Here is a 21,013-nt window from a genome sequence, read left to right as displayed (position 1 = left end):
TGCCATCCTGCCCCCCTGCGTTTCTGTTATGCCATACTTGGGTTGAGCCCCAGCTGTGTACCAGGGGGTGGGCTGCTTTGTCACTCCAGGTCTTTGGTTTTATGCATCATCATAACCATGTATGACATCTTGCGTAACTTACACTATGCGCCTCCCATACTTTTCCCAAGTACGGTTTAGGCACTCGGCTCGGGCAGGAGAGGCTGTGTCAGCGTTGACTCTGACTGACCAAGTGTGATTTTTAATTGGATTTCTGGCTTTCCCCCATCCTCCCCAGGTCAAGCCAGTGGTGCTGTTGCTCCCCAACTTGCTTTCTTTTCATCCACCCCTCTGTGCCCCCTCCCCCCTTTTTTTTGCCAGGTCCTCTTGTTCCTCCGTCTCATCTATCTCTACCCCTGCAGCTCCTGGCTATCTTCACCCTCTATGGCTCCTTCATGATGGCCCCCTAATCTCTGCCAGTGTGGTTCCATGGTAAGTAGGTGTTCTCCGCCACATTCTCCCCCAAACCTGCATCGAAACCTGACTCGTAGATCTGCTATTTCGGTTCCCTGCCCCTCTCTTTATCGAAAATTGCAACCCCACATTGTAAACTGGATGAAGCGGCATGGCTGCTTTTACTTTTTTTTCTCTTTACCGTTGAAGATAGGTTGCGTCTGAGGGGTTCGATATCAAGGCATCAATGATGCTAACAACGCATACCTAGGGCAACTGAAACAATAAACAAAGGTTGATTCTCAAGGAAAAGATTGAACAATAGGTAATACTGTCAATGTGATGAAACGTTGAGTAGAGTGAATGTGTAGCTTGTGTTACTTGTTTTTCGCAAGGTAATCCGTTTCATGTCTAAGCCTGTGTTTATTTGATAGCTTGACAATTAATACGCTTTTAAAAACACACCATCAGACGCAGGGCTCTTATGTAAGACAATGCAATCACTACAATTATGTGCACATGTTTAATGTGTTTACAAACCATACAATGGTAAAAAAAAAGGAATGTCCCAGCGCTGTGCTTTTGTGAATTAACCAGACTGATCCCTTAGGGTTCTTTCTCGTCTTCATCTGCACAGCAGTTTTCTGATTTCAGCGGTGCCAGCCCCCTGTGAAGTCCGGCTTGTACCAAGGCTTATTAAACTAGGCGCCTATTCACTCTCCCCAACCGTCGCTCCACTGTCAACTTAAGCCCAAGCCCCTCAAACACTCAACTCCCCTACTATTGTTGCAGAATTTGCCAAAAACTGAGTAACAGCCGATATGCAGCGGGATAAAGGGAAATGCCCCGCCTATCCTCATATCTAATGCATATTTGTCTTTTGATGCATTGCAAACTACCCCTGTGGATGGTTCTTAAAAGATGGATTTTTTTTCATTTATTATCCATGCCTTACATAACAGATATTTTGACATTTTGGGATGAACCAGTTAATGAGATATCATGGACACTTTAATGGTCTCCTATGAGCTGATAATTGATAATGACTATCTGATACGAAGAATAAACAAACTGGGAGCAAAAGTTTTTAGAAATGGCCCCCCGTATTTGTTGCGGCCTCTTGTGATGCAATGCAAAAGGAAAATAAATAATGTTTTAAAGTCCACATGATTCCAAATTCATACATCCAAGGTTTGTTGGGAGTTAGAGTAGGTTGTGTGGAGTGAGCAGACCTTTGAAGATCTTTCAACTCCTGTAAGCTCCAGGCCTATGAGGTGCAGTGCCATCCTTTTAAGGGAATGACCATAACTTTGGTCCCCTTGCTTCTAATCCCTCCCCCGGACCCTTGTCATCAGAGATCAACCAGGCTGAGCCTTAATGTCCTCCGCTCACTGGCAAGGGCAGCTGTTAGCTTTCATGTATATGAAGAGCCAGATGAATATGCTTAAATCTGCACCTTGGATCAGGGATTGATGCCTTTATCTTCATGTGCACTTCTTTAGTTTATGTTCTTTGACAAGTTATCAGTTACATTTGTAGAGCCTGTTCTTAATGATTCACATTTCCTGAATGCATTTGAAGCGTTTGTAATAAAATGTTTTAAAAGCTTTGATGAATAAGCCTAAAGAGCACAATGCCTTAGATTTTACAAAAACAGTGCAACGAGATACTAAGTGCCTGTTGTCTTTGCTGTCTCTCAAAACTATCACGTTTCATTAGCAACAATTCATTTTTGTTGTGAGATACTGCATTTGAATACTTTTGTATGATTTCTCCAATCTCTGTTGTTTGAGGTTTTACTTGAAAAAGAGATCACATTGATCACGGTCCAGGGTATTTCAAAGCAGCGAGTAATCGCGAGTGTTTAATTTTAGTTGCAGTATGCATTGCAAGTCGGCTGTGTAATCAAGCCTGTGAACTCAACATCTGAAGGAAGGATTCGTTTTCTGATCACATCCCTATTGAAGTCCGTCCATTCGCTGAACATGGTTGTGGTGACGCACTCAGGCGTGCAATCCTTGGTATGTTGCCGTCAAATTAATATGTACTTGACATGATGCTGTATGTTGTTTTTAGCCGGTGTCTAGTGCTGGTTGCAGGCCTGGGGGCCCATGGGGGCCACATTTTAGAGAGCTGTAAGTGAGGACGCATGGCGATCTAACTGTTAACCCTCAACGTTACGGGAACACCCCAGGGCCTAACTCCACAATGATGGATGCAGGGTGGCGGGGGTTAGGGGGCCCCTCACACAACCCAGGAATTCCCCTTGGGCCTTTTCAATTACAGTTAGACCAAGCTAGCTCCACACTGTGATGATATGTTGCTTTAAGGCGGTGACATTAATGAAGGGGACACATGTGATTTGGTGTGCTGGTGACCCTGAAGGGCGAGCCACAGACAGAAGCACTCTCATGGCACGGAGGCAACAGGAAGAAATGCAAGGTAACCCATTGTTGCTTTATTTATTTACAGTCATCAATAAAATAATCCAAACTGACCAAAGTGTCATTTAGGCCCCTCGGAAGTTAAAGAACTATTGATGGAAATAGTTTATCATTATCCACAGGCTAAAGGGAGCACGAGGGGCATGAGAGAGAGTAATTAGCAGCGAAGGCTGCTTTGAGGAGCCCAGGTAACGGATTTAACAGTCGCAAAGGGATGGACTGTCCCTTCATCTTTTCCATGATCAATGAGGTAGCCTAACCTTGTATTGGCCATATGCTATGATATGGTAATGGGTTGTATAATGTGTAGGTGTGTGTGTGAGCACTTTTAACACATTTACCATCAAAAACAGCTGCTGTGTTTTGTTCCAGGATTAGTACTGTGCCAGTATCACTGCTGACTCAAACCTGTGAAGTTTGCACTCTTCCACAGATGACTTTCAAAAAGAACAAGGCAGAACTGTCTGTATCTATTTCTGTCTGCAGGGAATAATCCTGTGTTCGAGGTATCTGGAAGAGGCAGGGGATCAAAAATCCATCGCATATGCAAAACACAGTGTTTCATATAGTTCCTTTATTAAAGTGAGATATGGCTGATGTAATTAGCACTTGTCCTCAGCTCAGCTTTAGCCTATAGTGTTGTGTTGGGAATGTCATAGTATGCATTCGGTTATGTAACTGACACAATTGTGCAATCCATCTGTACAACTGGGGTGAGTCTCACAAATGTTTTATCTGCAACAAAAATAAAAAAATCCCTTGGAAACGCAACGCCTTCAGTGTAACACATTCAAAACCCCACTCAGCTTTGAAAGATATCAGGTCAACACCCAAACAAATTCAGATTTCTGAAGAAAATTGACCTGAGGAGGAAAGAAAATAGTTTACTTTAGAAACAGAAATTGTACAATATATGAGGCTTTTAAGAGTGCCAGCATAACAAGCCAAGATACCACGTTTAATCACTAAAAACGATGCATGTACTGCATTTGACTTTCATTATCACCACTTGATCAAACACATCATTAACTATGCTCTGTACATTAACTTAATTCAGAATATACCGCGTCCGAGGGGGCCATTAATAATGCCAAGAAGGAGCCTAGGAGGGAATGGGATGCCCCTCCCTCTCTTCGGCTTGTTACTACGCAGCTGTACTGTAAGTAATTCATGTGTTTTGAAATGTTATACATTTTTTTTTATCCTTTTATCCACACATAATGTAAAGATACCAGCCAGTAACATAAACAACTGAGTAAACAGATCAGGAACCAGGATGGGCTGTTGGTAATACACACATGTGAATGAGTTGCCAGAGGCACCGTGAAGTCACTGACACAATTATCTAAACACGTTTTATTATTCATCTCCCTAATAAAACAGGAATTACTGTTGTTCCATGTTGTGAATCCATCATCCAGGATGCCTGTAAATGATCTCTCATCTCATTTATCATATACCCTGTCATTTATCATTACATATTGATATTAATTGAAGTTGCTTTATCTATTAGTTCAGTTTAATGTGTGGGCAGCCTGAGCAATGATGCAGATTAATACATGTCTTTTATTGTCCCTGTAAGCCAGATGTTTGGGGTGGAGTAGTGGCGTGCTTGATTGTGTGTGTGTGTGTGTGTGTGTGTGTGTGTGTGTGTGTGTGTGTGTGTGTGTGTGTGTGTGTGTGTGTGTGTGTGTGTGTGTGTGTGTGTGTGTGTGTGTGTGTGTGTGTGTGTGTGTGTGTGTGTGTGTGTGTGTGTGTGTGTGTGTGTGTGTGTGTGTGTGTGTGTGTGTGTGTGTGTGTGTGTGTGTGTGTGTGTGTGTGTGTGTGTGTGTGTGTGTGTGTGTGTGTGGCTGCAGCATCGTTGATGACTGAAGTCCCCCTGTATTGTAGCTCACAGATCACAGAAGTTATGAGAGACTGCTCTTTGATCATTTCCAATTCTAAAATAATTTCCTTTGAACATTTCAAGTCACTTGTGCTTTTATTTATAAAGCCTATTTAGACAATCAAGGGGGTGCAAATAATTAGGCTCACATGCACACGAGTGTGGACATGTATTCCCTTTCAATCAGTTAAAACCAGCTCTGTTAATTAAAGTTCTGAGCTGTTACTCTGCCCAAATAATTTTCTTATTAGCTGCTGCATTCCTCAGATCTGTTGTCAGCTGAGCGTATTTTCTTTTGGTTTCTCCCATCGTTTTTTTTTTTACAGAAATCCCACTGACCCATATAGTTGATCTTGTTTTTGAAGCGTATAATATAGATTCCAATTTAAGAGAACGGAGGCTCTATTATTAGTCCCATTTGAGTTGCACTGCCTCCTTCTAGGTGCTGCTGTGCCTTTCTGAATTCCCTGAGTGGAGGCATTACCATCTCATTTGGGTAAGGGTGAGATTACCTCATGCAACTGAGCTGTTTCATCACAACAAATGCAGGGAGCTGTCGCTGGTGACTGTTTATACAGGCAGCTGAAGGTAGAGACATTCCAGATACATTTCACAAACATCACACATGACAACTTGTGATGCCACCTTACTGATGTTTCCCTTGAAAGGTCTTCCACTAACAACAACATCCTATTGATCCTCAGCACCATTTTAACAACCTCCTCACACCCACTAACACATACACACCTGAGTGGGTATGGATTGAAAATGTTAGCGGTTAGCGGGCTAGCATTGCCAACACATCCTTAGGGTGGTTGTCAATTAGGCCCCGTCATTGTGGGATTGGCCCTGGAGGAGTCCTGCGCAGGGAGAGTGATGGAAATCAGCAGCGTAACACACGGCTCATCTCAGCGCTGAATTAATATGCAATACTTACATTTTCTTACTGATTAAAAGGCTGTGGCACGTGATGAGCTATCAAAACAAGAAATAAACTACTAGGATTATAATTCTGCTTTAATTGGATAGATGAAAGGAGCAATTAGTTGCAGTTTTTTTCTTCAAGCAAACTCGTCCTCATTTATTGGGAAATGGGGAAAAAAATAACAATGCATGTTAACCAAAATTCATTTTCTATCTTAGTTTGTGGAATTTATTTACACTCAGCGGCCACTTCTTTTGACACATATGTACAATCCATTGCAATTCAATTCAACAGTTCTCAAATAAATTCTACCTTTTACAAATGTAATCATGTTCAGGTTTTGTTGACGGAAATTAGTACATTTTATTTATTACTGAGGCTGTAATTAAAGGTGATGTTGAGCTTGACTACATTATACCAAGAGGTGTAATTTTGTCCTCCCATTTACAAATGAGGGAGGCAGAATATAAATACAGGCCAGTAAACCACCGATAACTATGACCTTAATGTTAAAACGTATTGAATTTACACCGCACCACTGATCATAATGAGCATCATAAAAGGACCTATACCTCATAAAGTGGCCAATAGGTGTATTTCTGAAAAGATTATTAAACAAAATGCACCAGTTTTCAGGTACATCTATCTCTCATGTAAGCAGGACTCTTACAACACACTGTAATGAATTTGTATGCAGATGAACCAACAATTTAATATTTTTTGATTATTCAACACCATTTGGCAACAATTATCACTTATGCTCAGATGACATTTAATATTATTACAACTGTTTGTGTATATTCATTCATTCACTTCCTGTTTATAAAGCAGGTTGTACTCATGGGAGACCACATGAAGATTTACACATTTATCTGGTAACAATTACATACTATGTTGTTGTATCCCAATAATTGTTTCTTTACGACTTATGAATGCTAAAAACGGGGGCTCAAAGTGTTACCAATGCAACTTTCTGGCCATATTGGTGGCTCCATTTGTATTGGTTAGTTGTATTGCATTTCACTGAGAGGTGTTTCTAATATTTCTTTCCTTGTTGTAGAAATGTGATAATGCAAAAATATTATAAACACCTCCCAGTATAACGCACTGCTACTCAACAGCACCACAAACTCCAGCCTCCAAAATGACCAGAGCATTGAATCAACACCTCTCTAAAACTGTTTCAAGAAAAACTGAACATTCATGAAGTTAGCATTTGCTGCAGGGCTGTTGCATGTAACTGAGTTTGAGCTTTGTGCATGTTATAATATGTTAGTCTTTTGAAATACGAAAAAACGACATGTGTAGTAAGGAGGATGCCTTGTGCAATGATGGATACACTGAAGATACACTGCCCACCACTTGTCAGTATTCTTTCATCCTGGCTAGCGGACAGAAAAAGAAACCTTCTTTCTAGTTGTTGGCCTACATCTTGCTCAGTCGATAAATGTAACATCTATGCTACTTATTCTTTACATTCCTAGCCGTGACGGGTTGTAGGAGCTGCTGAGGTTGTGGGGGGCAGGGCTGCTTTGCGGAGTTAAAGGATATGCTTCCTGTTGTGGAAAAGGGTCGAGATGACCAGTTACACTGTTCTGCTGTTGCACCGACCTTACTCATCAATCAGAAATCAAAGCTTTGACAGTTGCTAACATTAAAGCGCTGCTGCTGGTGAGTCCTGTGCCAAGAGGCCTCTTTCTGCTGAGCATATTAATATACTGTAGGTCACAAGGAGGCCCATCACTGATCATGAAGGGGAGGATAGATGCTCCCGAGCCACATCAGGCACGGGTCCAGTCAATATTCATACTTGTAATATATAGTCATCAAAGACAGTGCCATGGTGGACCACTGAACTGATTGAAGTGGCTTGACACATCTTTTTTTTCCTTCTAAATCTACCAGGAATTTAAATGTAGAATATTATAAAGAATATAAATATGTTCCAGGGAAGACAAAAATGTTACTTGACATTGTTGAGGTTCCCTATGTTAAGTGTTTATTGGTTTGAGAAGTACTTTTTTTTCTGTACATTTTATTCTGATTCCACTCATCTGTGTTTCAGATGTGTGTTCACTATTTAACGTTTCTGCACAGATTGGGATTGAGGCAAGATGTCTGTTTATCTGAACAACCAGCAGAACTTCCATTGAAGTTCTTTTGCATTCAAATTGCGTGTTTAAAATTGAAAGAAGTCAGGTTAAAAATCAGTATAACTGATGTAACTCTCCTTGATCTGGTGCTTTATCCACACATTAATTATCGAACAAAAAATCCCACTAATACCAAGTGTGTGCAACATATTGGTTTTTCATGATATTCTGAGTTGGCTCCAGGTACTGAGCAATGTAGTTTATACCTTTTCCAACGTTTAGAGTATCTTAATTCTTATGCAGAGAGTGTGATTTAGGCTTTTTTGTGTGTACCAGGACATGTTTATGGGCTAATAGGCCTTTGTTAGTAGTACTCTATTTATTTAATACAATTGTAGTGTGAACAGAAGGAATAATAAACAGGCTGACTAAACATACGATTCTTCTTTCGGGCTGAGAAAACCCTGTGTAAGGACACAAAAGGGGGACGTTTCCACTGCGGAAAGTAAATTCTTTTGAAGTGGAACTAATCATCTGAGGGATGGTTCTCGTTGTCCTAACAACGCAGCTGAATTGGAATGAGCCTTCTTTTTTGTGGAAGATATGTTTTCTTTTTTTCATTCAGAACTGATGATGATAGTAGTTTCACGCCCTGTCCACCCACATTGTCCGTCCAAACTTCTTTCCAGATAAGTCTTCACTTGGAGACGCTGAACACACGGCGGGTGACTCTTGGACTGTGACGTCAGCCCCTCTCCTCTGTCTTCCAGTCTTTACGCTTTTTAATACCGTTAGAATGAAAGGGGAATCTCACAGCAAATCCACTCCAATAACAGTTCTTTCTTAGAGTGTGAAAAGCTCAAGACTTTTAAACTACTCCTGTATCATAATGTACCAGAGACCCTCACTACAAAAAAATCAAGAGTTGTGTGTGAACACTACATTTTAATGTTAAAAAAATAAAAATAAAGCTGTATTTAGAAACATTATCTGAGAACACTCTGGTACAGAAAATTCTAATTTGCCTAAATATTTTTGCTTTAGCCCAAGAGGCTTTAATATTGTTTATTTGTATGTGAAAATAAATTGAATGTTCCATTTAAAAATATTAAAAGTCCATACAAGGATGTTTTTGCTTTATTTACATAAGAAAATAACAAACTTGTGGATCTCTCTTTTTAACTTTTTGACCTTTTTAAAAGCCGCAACTATAAATAAAACATTTGCCAGTATTCAATGATGTTGTTTTATTTTCCTGAAATGAATCGACAGAATATGGTTGAATGTGTAAAGGAAATATTTTTCGTATCCCAGTTTAATAAACCAATCCACACTAACATAAAATAGACCTAAAAGAAAAACTACATTTAATACTTGTTTGCATGCTTTGACCTAAACTCAATTATACAGGTCTAAATTAAGTATCTATGCCGTCATTTATGATAAATTAGACTATTCTTTCCTTACATGTCCATAGCACAAGTTATAATGTGTCAAAGGTTGCAGGAAAGTAAATGAAGAATACAGACTATTATGTTCTTTTGACCACAGATGGAGCATGTCATTTACAAAGCAAGTAGGCAATTATTGGCTGGAATGATGAGGTCCTTAATTCACTGTGACAAGCCTTTTGTCTCGAGCTGAAGGGATGTAACTGTGAATCCAGGGTCCGCTCATGCGCCCTCAGGGAATATAGAAAGGTAACTTTGGCCGTCTGACCTCAGGCTGAGAGAATTCCAATCTCTTAGCGTTACTAAATTTTTATCTTCACACGGGCTGTATAGCTTCGCCTCTCTTGAGTTATAAACTGTCGGCCTTAGTCCTATAGTGATCAAGCCGTTTTATTGTCTCAGTGGGGAACAGAGTTCAGGCAGCAGTCATCTCCAAAACAGAGGTGAACTGTTTCGGGAAGCGTCCTGGCTACTGTGCTAACTTATCATTCAAACCTGTCAGGGCTTTGAAGGAGCACAAAACTAACATAGAGTGGATTCTTCATTGTTAACTTGTTGTAGATTTTAGTAAACAGACACAGGAATAAACAGAAGCTCTTTGTTTAAACACATATATATTCCCCTCTTTATCTCAAATTAAAAACATCTTTCATTTGAAACATCTTCACCATGTAAGGATCACTGAATGGAAATGTTAGCAATAGTTATTAATCAAATCCAAATGGACCACAAATTGAGATTAAAACCATCTCAATCAGGCCACTTTTAAGCTTGCCTACTGTGTTTTCATGCTTATTATATATTCAAACTTCTGGCTGCATAAGTTTACATAATTCATCAATTCTCTCATAGATGATTTATTAATGGCGATATTGCACTCTCAAAGAAGGACATCTAAAGAACAATAGGTTTCAGATTATAATTTTTTAATCAACATTTTTTCCAACCCTCCCGAATAGCCGCCTGTTGGCAGTGAAGTCAGATTGTAGCCAAAGATTTGGCAAACAAATCCAAATACGAGTCTGTGTTGATAACTGTAGGGAAGTATTTGTACTACTGAGAGGCAGGTGGCAGCCAAATGAACAAAGTCGTTCTCAGTCAAAAATTAATTACATTCTTACAGACTTGTACTCAGCAGTCATTAATCTGCAGGACACTCAGTTAAAGCAGCAGCTTTTCACACCAAAGTGTATTTAGACTGCTGATGTGGGATTTGGCGGCAGTGATGTAATGCAGGGATGGATCTCTGGTTGTAGTCATGGGAGGAGACAATTCACTCTTCCTCAGCTGAAGAAAATAACGCAGGATAAGCCTTGACTTTTTCTGAAATTGTGAAATAAATGGGTGTTGAGTCTGTCTGCTGTACACTGCCTTTTCCTCAGCTGGAGCTGCACTAGCACCCACAGTTCCTGACTGTAGCAGGTTAAGGCGGGACACAGCAGATAAGCCTGTGGCACATTGAAGATAGGCCATTTTTAGTTCTTGCTGGTGAGAAAGAATTCAGCTCTTCAGAGGACACAAACTTAGAATCCTCAAATAACCTAATTTCTTCTTCTCTGTTGAATACATTGCCTCTTGTAAAGCCATTTAAAGCACATCTCTTTTTAACATGGATGAAAAGGCTGATATCCTGCAAAACGCTTAGCAATGCCAAAGACTAGGTTTTCTTTACAGAGCGATTGATCAATTGTGTTGTATTATTTTTATATCTTCCAAATATCCTTTGGCTTGCTTTGTTATTTTTACATGCCATGCGGTTGCTGGTTGCCATTGTCATTATGGCAGACTGGGAGCCGGGGAGAGGACGCCAGCGCTGTGCCAGTTGGCTCAAGTAGTGAAAACACAAGGCAGACACAGCACCAGTCTAATCTTTATAGCTCCAGACATGAAGGTCACTTTTGTGGCGATTGCAGTTTTTATGTGTCCCAGATTGACAGATTCCATAGACTATGTATAGATCTATAAATCTGCCCTCTGTTGACCTCAACTGTCACTGCTTGATTACAAGATTTAGCAGTATACACTACTAAAAATGTGCATTTTCAATTTAAATTGAATAAAAATAGATTAATGTCAACTTACTCTGGCATTGTTATTTAATGGGTGAAGTAGAGTTAATCAGGCAAACAGGAAATATACATTTATATTTCCCCAGAATTAGACAAAGGTATCATGTATACACATAGTAGGACTGTGTCCCATATTGTAAAAAAAAAAATACAATTAAAAAATGTGTGTACCTTAAGTTATTGTATAGCGTTTCCATGCGGCTCTCAAGCATGTGGACCTATCCTCCTGGTGGTGCTTTGCTTGGTAGACAATAGTCCTGCAAATATCAGGGGCCAAGTCATTATCTTCTGCTCAGCAGGTCTAGACATTATTGGAGTGTTGAACTAATGATATGTAATGAGTTCTCTGTGACACATGTCTAGCCACCCTTACTATCATGGGGCCCATTTACAGATAACAGCAACATAATTAGCTTTCTTGGGAAGCCGAAACCTACCTAAGCTTATTAATTTATCAAACTACATTTAAGTTGTGTGTGCAGTTTCCTGTGCTATGTGATCTTGCACTGGGCCAAAACACTGTAATAATCTCACTTTGATGGTTGTTTGGTGTAATTTAGTTGATATAGTGATGCTTCCATACTATCCATAACACTTGTAGTAAGCAGTGTTTACACTTACAAGAGCCCTTTCTGTGTGTACATGTCTAATTGTCTGCAACACTAAGAAATGTATTCCATGGCAAACAGAGGGATGGCTCATTATTTGTTAGGGTTTTCACTTAACTCAGTAAATTGAAAGCCCAAGACACAAATACATGGCTGTCTTAAAAATGTATATTGGAAATGGTTTTGATGTTGTACCCCACTGCAAACACTTTCAGGCTTGTGCAGGTCTCCTAGCAACAGCAAACAAAGGCAGGACCCATCTCAAGTTTCCCGTGGAGCGGCCAGTCCGGCGTGCCTTTGATCTTGACTGGGAAAATAGCTGAGTGGGCACTACTCGCATTTGTCTTTCATTTACTCCAGCCCCCCCGCCCTCCTCCCAAAATGTTCCCTGAAACAGCCAAATCTTCATCTGTCCCCAGCAACCAACACCCCTCCCGGATAATCAACCATAGCAAGGGAAGTCATTGAAGGACTACAAAGTTTTGTCTAAATTGGACGTTTTCGTTTGTGAGCGTAGTTGCTACCTTTAAGAAGGCTGTCATTTGTGAGTGTGTAAACCTAGATAGTATTTTATCCTGTTTCTATTGTCTCAGTGTAGCCAATGTAGAATTTATAAACCTGTGTCGCATGACTTTGAAGTAAAAGTCTTAATAAACACATAAAGGGCTTTTAACCCTGCATGTGTTTTCAACTCTATGATCTTGGTCCAATCTGAAAGTACAACATGTATCCTAAAATGCCCATTGGCAACAGAAATCCAGGCACACATTGCAGCTAATGTGTATTTTTTTCAAATATGTAGCTGCAAGAAAGTGTGCTTATTTTGAATTCTACGTTTAAAAAGCAGGCTGCACACAGAGTGAAATATTTTGAGCATGTTTGCTTTCTAAGTAAGTCTCAGGTACCAACATAAAAAAGAACTCTCTCATTCAATGCATAAACAAGACCACAGATAGATAGGGCAATGCACTGTTTGCTAGGGCTATAAGATGTTTTCTTACTCCAGCTCTGCTCTGCTTTCATCCAAGACAGCTCAGACAGCTCAGGAGATTTAACAAATTGAAGTGTTTCACACTGTTTTGGTGTAATTTACTGTAATTGATGTTCCTATCTAGTGCCGAGGCCTTCTTAAGCGATTGCTTGTGTTTGTAGAAAGGCATGCAGCCCAGTGGGGTGTATTGACTTAGGCTGTTGACTAATACTGCTCTATTGGCATGTTTTAATGCTCTCCCATTCTTCGACTAACAGACTCCTCGGTAGAGCTAAAGCACACCTTGCAAACTGCTTAAGATGGGGATCAGAGTACGTTTTATTCACATTATTTTCACACTTCTGCAGCTTCTAAATGGAACATGGAATAAACAAGTTTCATTTGTTGTGAATAGGTCATCTCCCACTCTTAGGTAAAATTGCATTTTTATAAAAAAGAAAATATTGTCAATAGTAACATTGCACATATTGACTTCGACTTGCAATGACCAGGTTAAGCAATGTATACAGAGCAGCAGTGGTAGACACAGTTATTGATAATGAGAAAATATTCACCAATTAAAGTAAGGGTTTCAGCAAAGATTCATTCCATATTCTCAGTGTTCAAGATATATTCACAGCCTTTACAGACGTAAAGGTACGGCATTAAATACTCAATTGCATACTAAATCATGTCCAGCATCCTTCATACAGATTATATTTCCCTCTGAAATGTAGTGAAGTATAAAGTTGCAACAATAGATTTAATCAAGTGAAGTACAATTACTGTTATTAAGTAATTACTGTAATTACTTAGTTTACTATTCACCACTACATATTCAATATTCTGTATTATACACGTGATTCTAATGTTGTAATTGTATAAAAGGTTAACAAAACAACAGACAAAAGGGCAGTGAAGGGCAAGTTTCATTCACCAACTACAGTATGCAATTTCAGAAATATTTATTTTAAAATCTCATAGATGCATTTAAAAATTCAGTGAAAACTGGTAAGTGGCCCTTGAGTTAAGATTATCTAGTAAAACTATTATTACCAAGGTCAAGAAAGAACTTTCACACATATTTTAATGATGAACATATACTTATATGCTATTTTGGCTTTGCTCTGTACTCCTGCTGATTTTCTTTTTGTGCAAAATGTCAGCTGCAGTTACAATATGACATCTCTGTAAAGATTTGTATAAACCCACACAATGCAATTAATCAAAATAGAGCAAAACATTTGCCCTGACATCTATATTCAGTATGAGTGCTATTTTTATGTATTTTGAGCAGGCTTTAGAGAGAAAACCACAACTTATTTCATCTGCTATACAGATGCTTGTTTGTGAGACACTCATCCTAGCTGGATCCTATTTTGGTTTTGTCAAAGCAAAGCTACAGAACAGCAGGTTTTATATTCCTTCATTATTCTTTTACAAAAGTGACTACGGTTTGGCTTGTTCTCTGTGGAGGAAGAAACTGTCCTACCGCTGACTTTAACTGCCTGTATCCTCCCCTGCATACACTTTACATTCATTACCTCACTCTATCCCTGCTATATCGTCGCATTGCTCAGCACTAGACCTCAGGCAGAAAGCTATGCTGTTAGCAGCATGACACAGGATGATAAACAAAGGGTTGTGATCTACTACACAGAGACTGAACTGCACCGATAAACAGTACCTTAACTTTCATGCAGTCTTGGGACCTGGTAAGGCCATTAAAAGGTTTGCTTTTCACCTTCAAGAGCTTTCTTTTTACTCAAAGACTTTTTGTGGGGAGAAAAAATAAACAGTGAAGTTTTTTTTCTCCCTCTCCCATAAACCCATCGGAATCCATTTTAGCATATATTTATTTATAGCATGTTTCTGATTCTGAATCCTTTGCAAAAGGTTGTTGTAGCATCACGTATCATCACATTACCTATGACAAAAAATAAAGCATGTCTTCATGCTTGTCTGCACCAAACCCCACACAGAGTTGTGCCCCTCTGATATAACTGCATGAGCCATCTGACGCTGTCGGGCGGAAAAGTATTAATATCCTCCTGAGCCTGAAGCATACGCGTTTACCTTCACTCTCATTTATCCGTTTATATGCTTACCAAATATAGGTGTCCTGAAAGGTACTTTACTGGAAACATTTCAATATGTAGCCTCACTGTAGCAAGTGGGTGAGGCTGTTTCTACTGAATGTTCAATCAAAGACATTCTGTCAATGTACCAAATTTCTAGCTCAGATTTTTTTAAATACCGTATTTACCTACCTCTGAGGGGACGTCCTGTTGTTACTCACATGGGAAATACAGACCTTTTTTAAAATGAAAATACAAAAGATGTAAAGATGCTGTAAATGTATTTTTGATGTATTTAAGTGACAACAATATTATTTGAAATAAGGTGGTCTCTGAAACCTACTTTATTCAAGGGTGCATAGACGATGTTGGCAATGCTCCGAAGCTTCTGTGGCAATGTGAGTAATAGAGCCTCATATAACATCTGTATCACTAATGTAAGTCAATACTTACACCAGGATACGAGGTCATGTTATATGCATGTATGTATTAGTAAAGTGTGAATACAAACATGTTTTTTTTTCTCTTGTTGATCTTGATATTTTATATTTTTGTATCTATATAATTTTCAGCCACCAGTATAGCAGCATTAAGGACAATGCTAGCAGGACTAATAGCAAGGGAAAAAGCACAACATTTCAGATTTTACAACAGCTCTTAATACACCCACACACTATCGTTTGTACCAGATTTCTGGTTATAGACCGCGTGAGCAGTCTGGATAGTGATACACAGTACCTGAGCTGCCTCTTTAAAAAGTCAATTTACAAAAATTAAAATAATGCCATTGCCATGCAATGAGATTTAGTTGTTTTCAGCAGGCGTTAAAACATTAATGACATTTGAAAACCTTTTAAACTAGTATAAAGCAATGTTTTTTTTGAAGGGTTAACTAGTTACTCTGTGTAATCTGCAATCTCAATGGGAAATATATTATTTGGAACTACTTTATATTGAAGAAATAGTCATTTTCCGGAGGGTGGAGGCAGAAATCCCAGAAATAGATATCTCAAAATCCAGACCAATTAAACCAATATTTTATTTTGTAATTTATATACTGAACCCTTAGCTCAAAACCCACTCCCTGCACTACTGTTACTATCACAGACTATAAAAACCTCATTACATCATCATACTTGAGAGTAGTAATCTTGCCATATTGTTTCTGCAGTCCTGTATAATGTATCATAACGTGTCGTTTTTGCAGATTATTTTATCCCGGTTGCGCTACCATCAGACTGCAAAAGAGCACAGTTTAATAATTATGATGTTGGAGTGTGATAGTGCTTAGGATGAATTTTGATAATTTGACTGGTACAAACCCATCTACACTTTTAAAATGTAGTATAATGTGAGTGTGGACCATTGCTTCGCCAGCTGTAATTCAGTTTTTCATTTAACCTTCAGAAGTGTTTTTCCCTGTAGTCAAGGCCTAAGCACACTCACACATGTTAACATGCCTCATCAATCAGCATTTTATAAATATGCATTAAACGTATGATATGTTGGCGGATTCTCTTTCCAAACTGAATAAGTTAACGCCAACTCTTGGACAATTTAATATGCTGTTTATACATGTTTTCAGCATTCCTGGCGTTTTCTGAGTTCTCCATCTACACAGAAACATGAGTGTTACAGATTTTCCCACATCACTGAGGTCTGCAGTAACTTTTACCTCGGAATATATATATGTTTCTCTTCCCCTCTCGAGAAAAGTTTCTTGGTATATAAAGAGTGAGCAAAGCTTTCATGGCTATTTAGAGTGAGGCAAGGACATGTTACACCATCTCAATCTGTGTCAGCCTATATGCTATGTACACTTGGAAGACGTCAGTGTCTGTTTGTGCCATATAGAATTACCACCTCTTAACTATATGACATTTCTGGAGAGAAAAAACAATCATGGCACAGACGGAGTGGGGGTGGGGTGGCATTTGTCAGTGCTCTCATTGGGGTTCAAAAGTAGAATGCAAAATGTCTGTCTTTGTCTAATCCAACACATTTTATTTTTGTAACTGAGAAATCTGTTCAGGGACCCCAACATTTTTTCCAACTGTCAGGGTGTCATTTGTCAGAAAAAAAGATAGTGAAACTGATTTTCCACCCCCAGTCCTTCTGTATGTTGTGAGGTTAAAGCTGTTTGAAACAAGCAAGGTGGGGGTGTGTAAGAGACGTGCACATGGACACGGCAACTTGTCACAAACACACATGCTTCATGGTCATTATGCCCTGCAGAAATCTCTTTGGCTTTCCCCTGGCTTCCTCTTTGACAACGTTATGCCCTATAGCCTCATCCTCCATCAGCAAGCGATGACTTTTAAGAAGCCAAAGCCGTTGGACTAGAGAGTATTGTCCCTCATGATTGAGATGTTAACCTTCAGGGCAGCCCCTTGCTCTTTAGAGTCTCATTTTTTCTTCCCTCTTATTCTTGTTCTCCTCCTCCTCCTGCTTCTCCTTCTTCCTTTCCTTTACACAAGGTTTCTCTCTGCCAGCAGCCTGCACACTGAGGCCGTCGAGCCATTAATGAGCCCCAGCTCCGATAATGAAGACACAGAGGTGGTCTAAGCCAGTGTGGCACAGGAGCTGGAGCACAGGAGGAAGGTAGATTAGGATAATTACCTGGCCACGGGGGAACCACGAGAAAGATGTCTCACAACCTGCAGGCCTCGATCGAAGGAGCAATATAATGAGGTACGGACACCCTTTGCTCGGAAAGGAAAGAATAAAGGAAAATTGAAAAATTAGTTTCTTATAATCGAAATGTGACATGTATTTTTCATTTCTGTGTGACAGTTATTGCTCGTTCTGTTTTCTCAAGTTCTCTCCACAACCCTTACATGTACTGTATGTTTATGTATTTGTTTTTGTAGCGGTGCTAGATGTCTCACACATACTATACCTATGTCCTAAATATCCACACTCACTGATACTTTGAAGAGCCTATGAGGTCAGGTTTTAAATTATGGTCTGCACCCACTCCAAGCTTTCTCGTCCCACTCCTGTAAATCCATTTTCCACACAATGCATTTCAAATCAAAGCAGCGTTGCCATAACAGGCCTTAGGAAACATTAAGCCATAGTGCAGTACTTTCATGTATGATAGCATAGCCCCTATATGCTTTGATGTGCTCACTTTTTTAATGCTTTATTAATAATAACACACCGGGTCTTTCTCACACCAACATCAGCTACTGGTGCTCCTTTCTCTCCTACACCCCTCACTCCTTCCACCATGCCTCAGCTTCTGCCTCCCTCCACAGCCCCTGAGCCCTGTCTCAGGATTGGCCTGTTTGTGTTTGGGAGGGGGATTAGAGGGAATGACATGGGCCTCCAGATGAAGAGAGTGGCACAGACCTATCAGAGGGCAGAGAGTATGGAGCGCTGCATCACCATTGGTTGCTGCAGAAATCAGACACGTCTTTATTTCTTGCAGCCATCCTCTCCGAATAGCCCAGCTTTCATTTCCACGCCCGGGGAGGGAAGCAGGGCGAGAAAGAGCAGGGGGGGGGGGGGGGGGGGGGTCAGGATTAGAGTTTCTGTTTGTACATTTAAGTGTGTGTGCATGTGTGTTTTTCCTTGCATGTTGTGTGCTGCAGTAAACATCTGAGAGATACAGAGGGATGGGCGCTCAGAAACTGATAGCGCTCACCTCTTCTAAAGCTGATCAAAATGCAAATGCTCAAACAGTGTTGTGTTATTGTAGCTTAAAGGGCTGCCTGATTCATAGACATTTATAACCTACTTAGGATACCCATTTCTCACTAATTTCTTATTATTTCAGCTTTATCCCAAGATATGTTGCATTAGTGTTGCAGGCAAATGTACCCTAAAGCACACATTGGCTGTTCATTGTGATGTTTTCCTTTTGACAATTTCAAGCATGTCTGCAATTTACCGGATCACTTAGTAGCCTATACCCACATTCACATGCGTGTCCACATTATGCACAAACATCTGCTAAATTAATTTCCCTCTTTTGTGTTTTATTTTTCTCTCTGTTCCTTTTTTGATACCCCTATCTTGATTTGTTTGTGTTATTTCAGCAACTCCTGCAGCAGTCTCTAAAGGCATTCATAATGCAATCTGTGGTTGTATTTTTTTATAATAATAATATGACCTGCATGACTTTAATTTGTCATATGTACCATTCTAGCATGTATGCACACCCACCGATTAGTCAATGTTTCATACCCAAATCTTCCTCTGTTCTTCAGTGTAACTCCTTCCTATAGTTCTCATATGATGCCTGTTGAGCGTGTTGTGCACCAGGCTGTTGTCAGTGTTCGCCTGCTTGTTAGGATGCAGCCAGTAGACTCTGGCTGTCTGAGCAGTGATATGACTGGGGGCAGCGAGGCTGGGTCCTCGCCAATAATAGATCTGCGTGGTCTGCAGGCTCTCTGGGGGCACCTGGCTCCCCTCCCCGCCATTTCTGGCCTGATCGATGGCTGAGTCCGTCCCAGCGCAGAGACCAGGGGTCATCTTCAAAGGCCTCCAGCCCACTTCCTGCCACCTGGTGTTCTGTTTCGGACAGAGGGCACATTTCCTTTCCACTCCCTCCACCCTCCATGGCCCTTCTCAGAACAAGTTAAGGACATGGAGCCCGTACAGCTCGTCTCTGTGATCCTCACCTCCCCAGTCTCCCCCACAGGGAGAGAGGGTGAGAGATCAGTCCTATCCAAACACCTCAAAATCACACACCCATTTGATGTGAAAATCTGCTTTTGATTTAATCATGGCTTAGAATGCATATCATGAAAGTGTTTGGTTATTAATTGTTACCTTTGTTAACATTCTACATTCGTTTTAAGAACTAAAACAGGTTTAACTGGATACATTCTCTTAGTATACTGCATCACACATTTATTTTTTAATTCACTGACAAAATAATCAACAAAGAGGCTTATATTTCATTTATATTTTATTAAGACATTTATATCATAATACAGTATAATACAGAAAGGTTTGTGAAGGTAATGGTGTATAATGATGCATTAAATTAAGTGACCTTTTTGGCTCTCACTTGAAACATGTTTCATGATTAACTGATCAACAGACCTGTTATGGTAGGAGCATCTCCATCTCTCTTTCCCTGTTGGTCAAGTAACAAATGGCAGGGCTATCGAACACACATTTTATCTCCATGAGGGCTGTCGGACAATTAGCTCCAAGAATACATATTAATCAATTGCGTTTTTTTGAATCTGTTTATTAAGCCCAGCCATTTTTTTTCCCTCCAATACATTAGCAGATCTCAGTATGTCCGCTACTCTTGTGAACAGGGATGAGAAGGAGATAGAGGGAGAGGAAATAAAGGTCTGATGAGTTTGGCAAGGAGAGGATGGAGGCTGAGACAGATGGCATGAAGTCTGCAGCACTCTGGCGTGGCTCGCCTGGTGCTAAAATCCTCCTCTCTCACATTCCAACAAATCCTACCAGGAGGCTGGGGAGTCTGTCACACCACTCCAAGGATCCACACGGCTCTCTTCATCCCCCCTCTCCAACCCCCCTCCCCGCCCCCCCCGGCCCAACAGAGCCTCTGACCACTCGGTATCGTATTTTTATCCTCACATATGTATACATTCATACATTAACATGTATAGAGCTCGACCATTAAAGGCCTGATAAGAAGCACCAGGGGGGGTGCAGATATGATGAAACGCCTTCTCACTGCTCTTATGAAATAGGAACCAGGGGAACTAAACTGAGAGAGGTGGCCTTTACTGTCACTCCAGTGTAAGAAATCGTATTCACTAAACACTGGGCCAAATCATGAGGGACTGTAAAATCCCTTTATATCAGAGGAAGAAGACATAAGAAGCTTTTTGATTAGCTTCACCACAGCCTGCATCAGCGCATGGTGTTGAACAGAAACACTGCAGCTGCAATCTAAATCCAAACATTGCTCTGACCATTTTTCTTCTAGGCTCCCCGTGGGCCCTACAACCAAAAATGGACAATAAGTGTAACTGTGATTACACTCACAGCACTCGACCAACAACTGGATCATGGGCTTCACATGACATCTTCATCTCCAAACACTGTACTGTTAGATATGCTT

The sequence above is a fragment of the Trematomus bernacchii genome, unplaced genomic scaffold (assembly GCF_902827165.1).
Source record: "Trematomus bernacchii unplaced genomic scaffold, fTreBer1.1, whole genome shotgun sequence".
NCBI classification, from domain to species: Eukaryota; Metazoa; Chordata; class Actinopteri; order Perciformes; family Nototheniidae; genus Trematomus; species Trematomus bernacchii.
Note: the sequence above shows the minus strand (reverse complement) of the source record.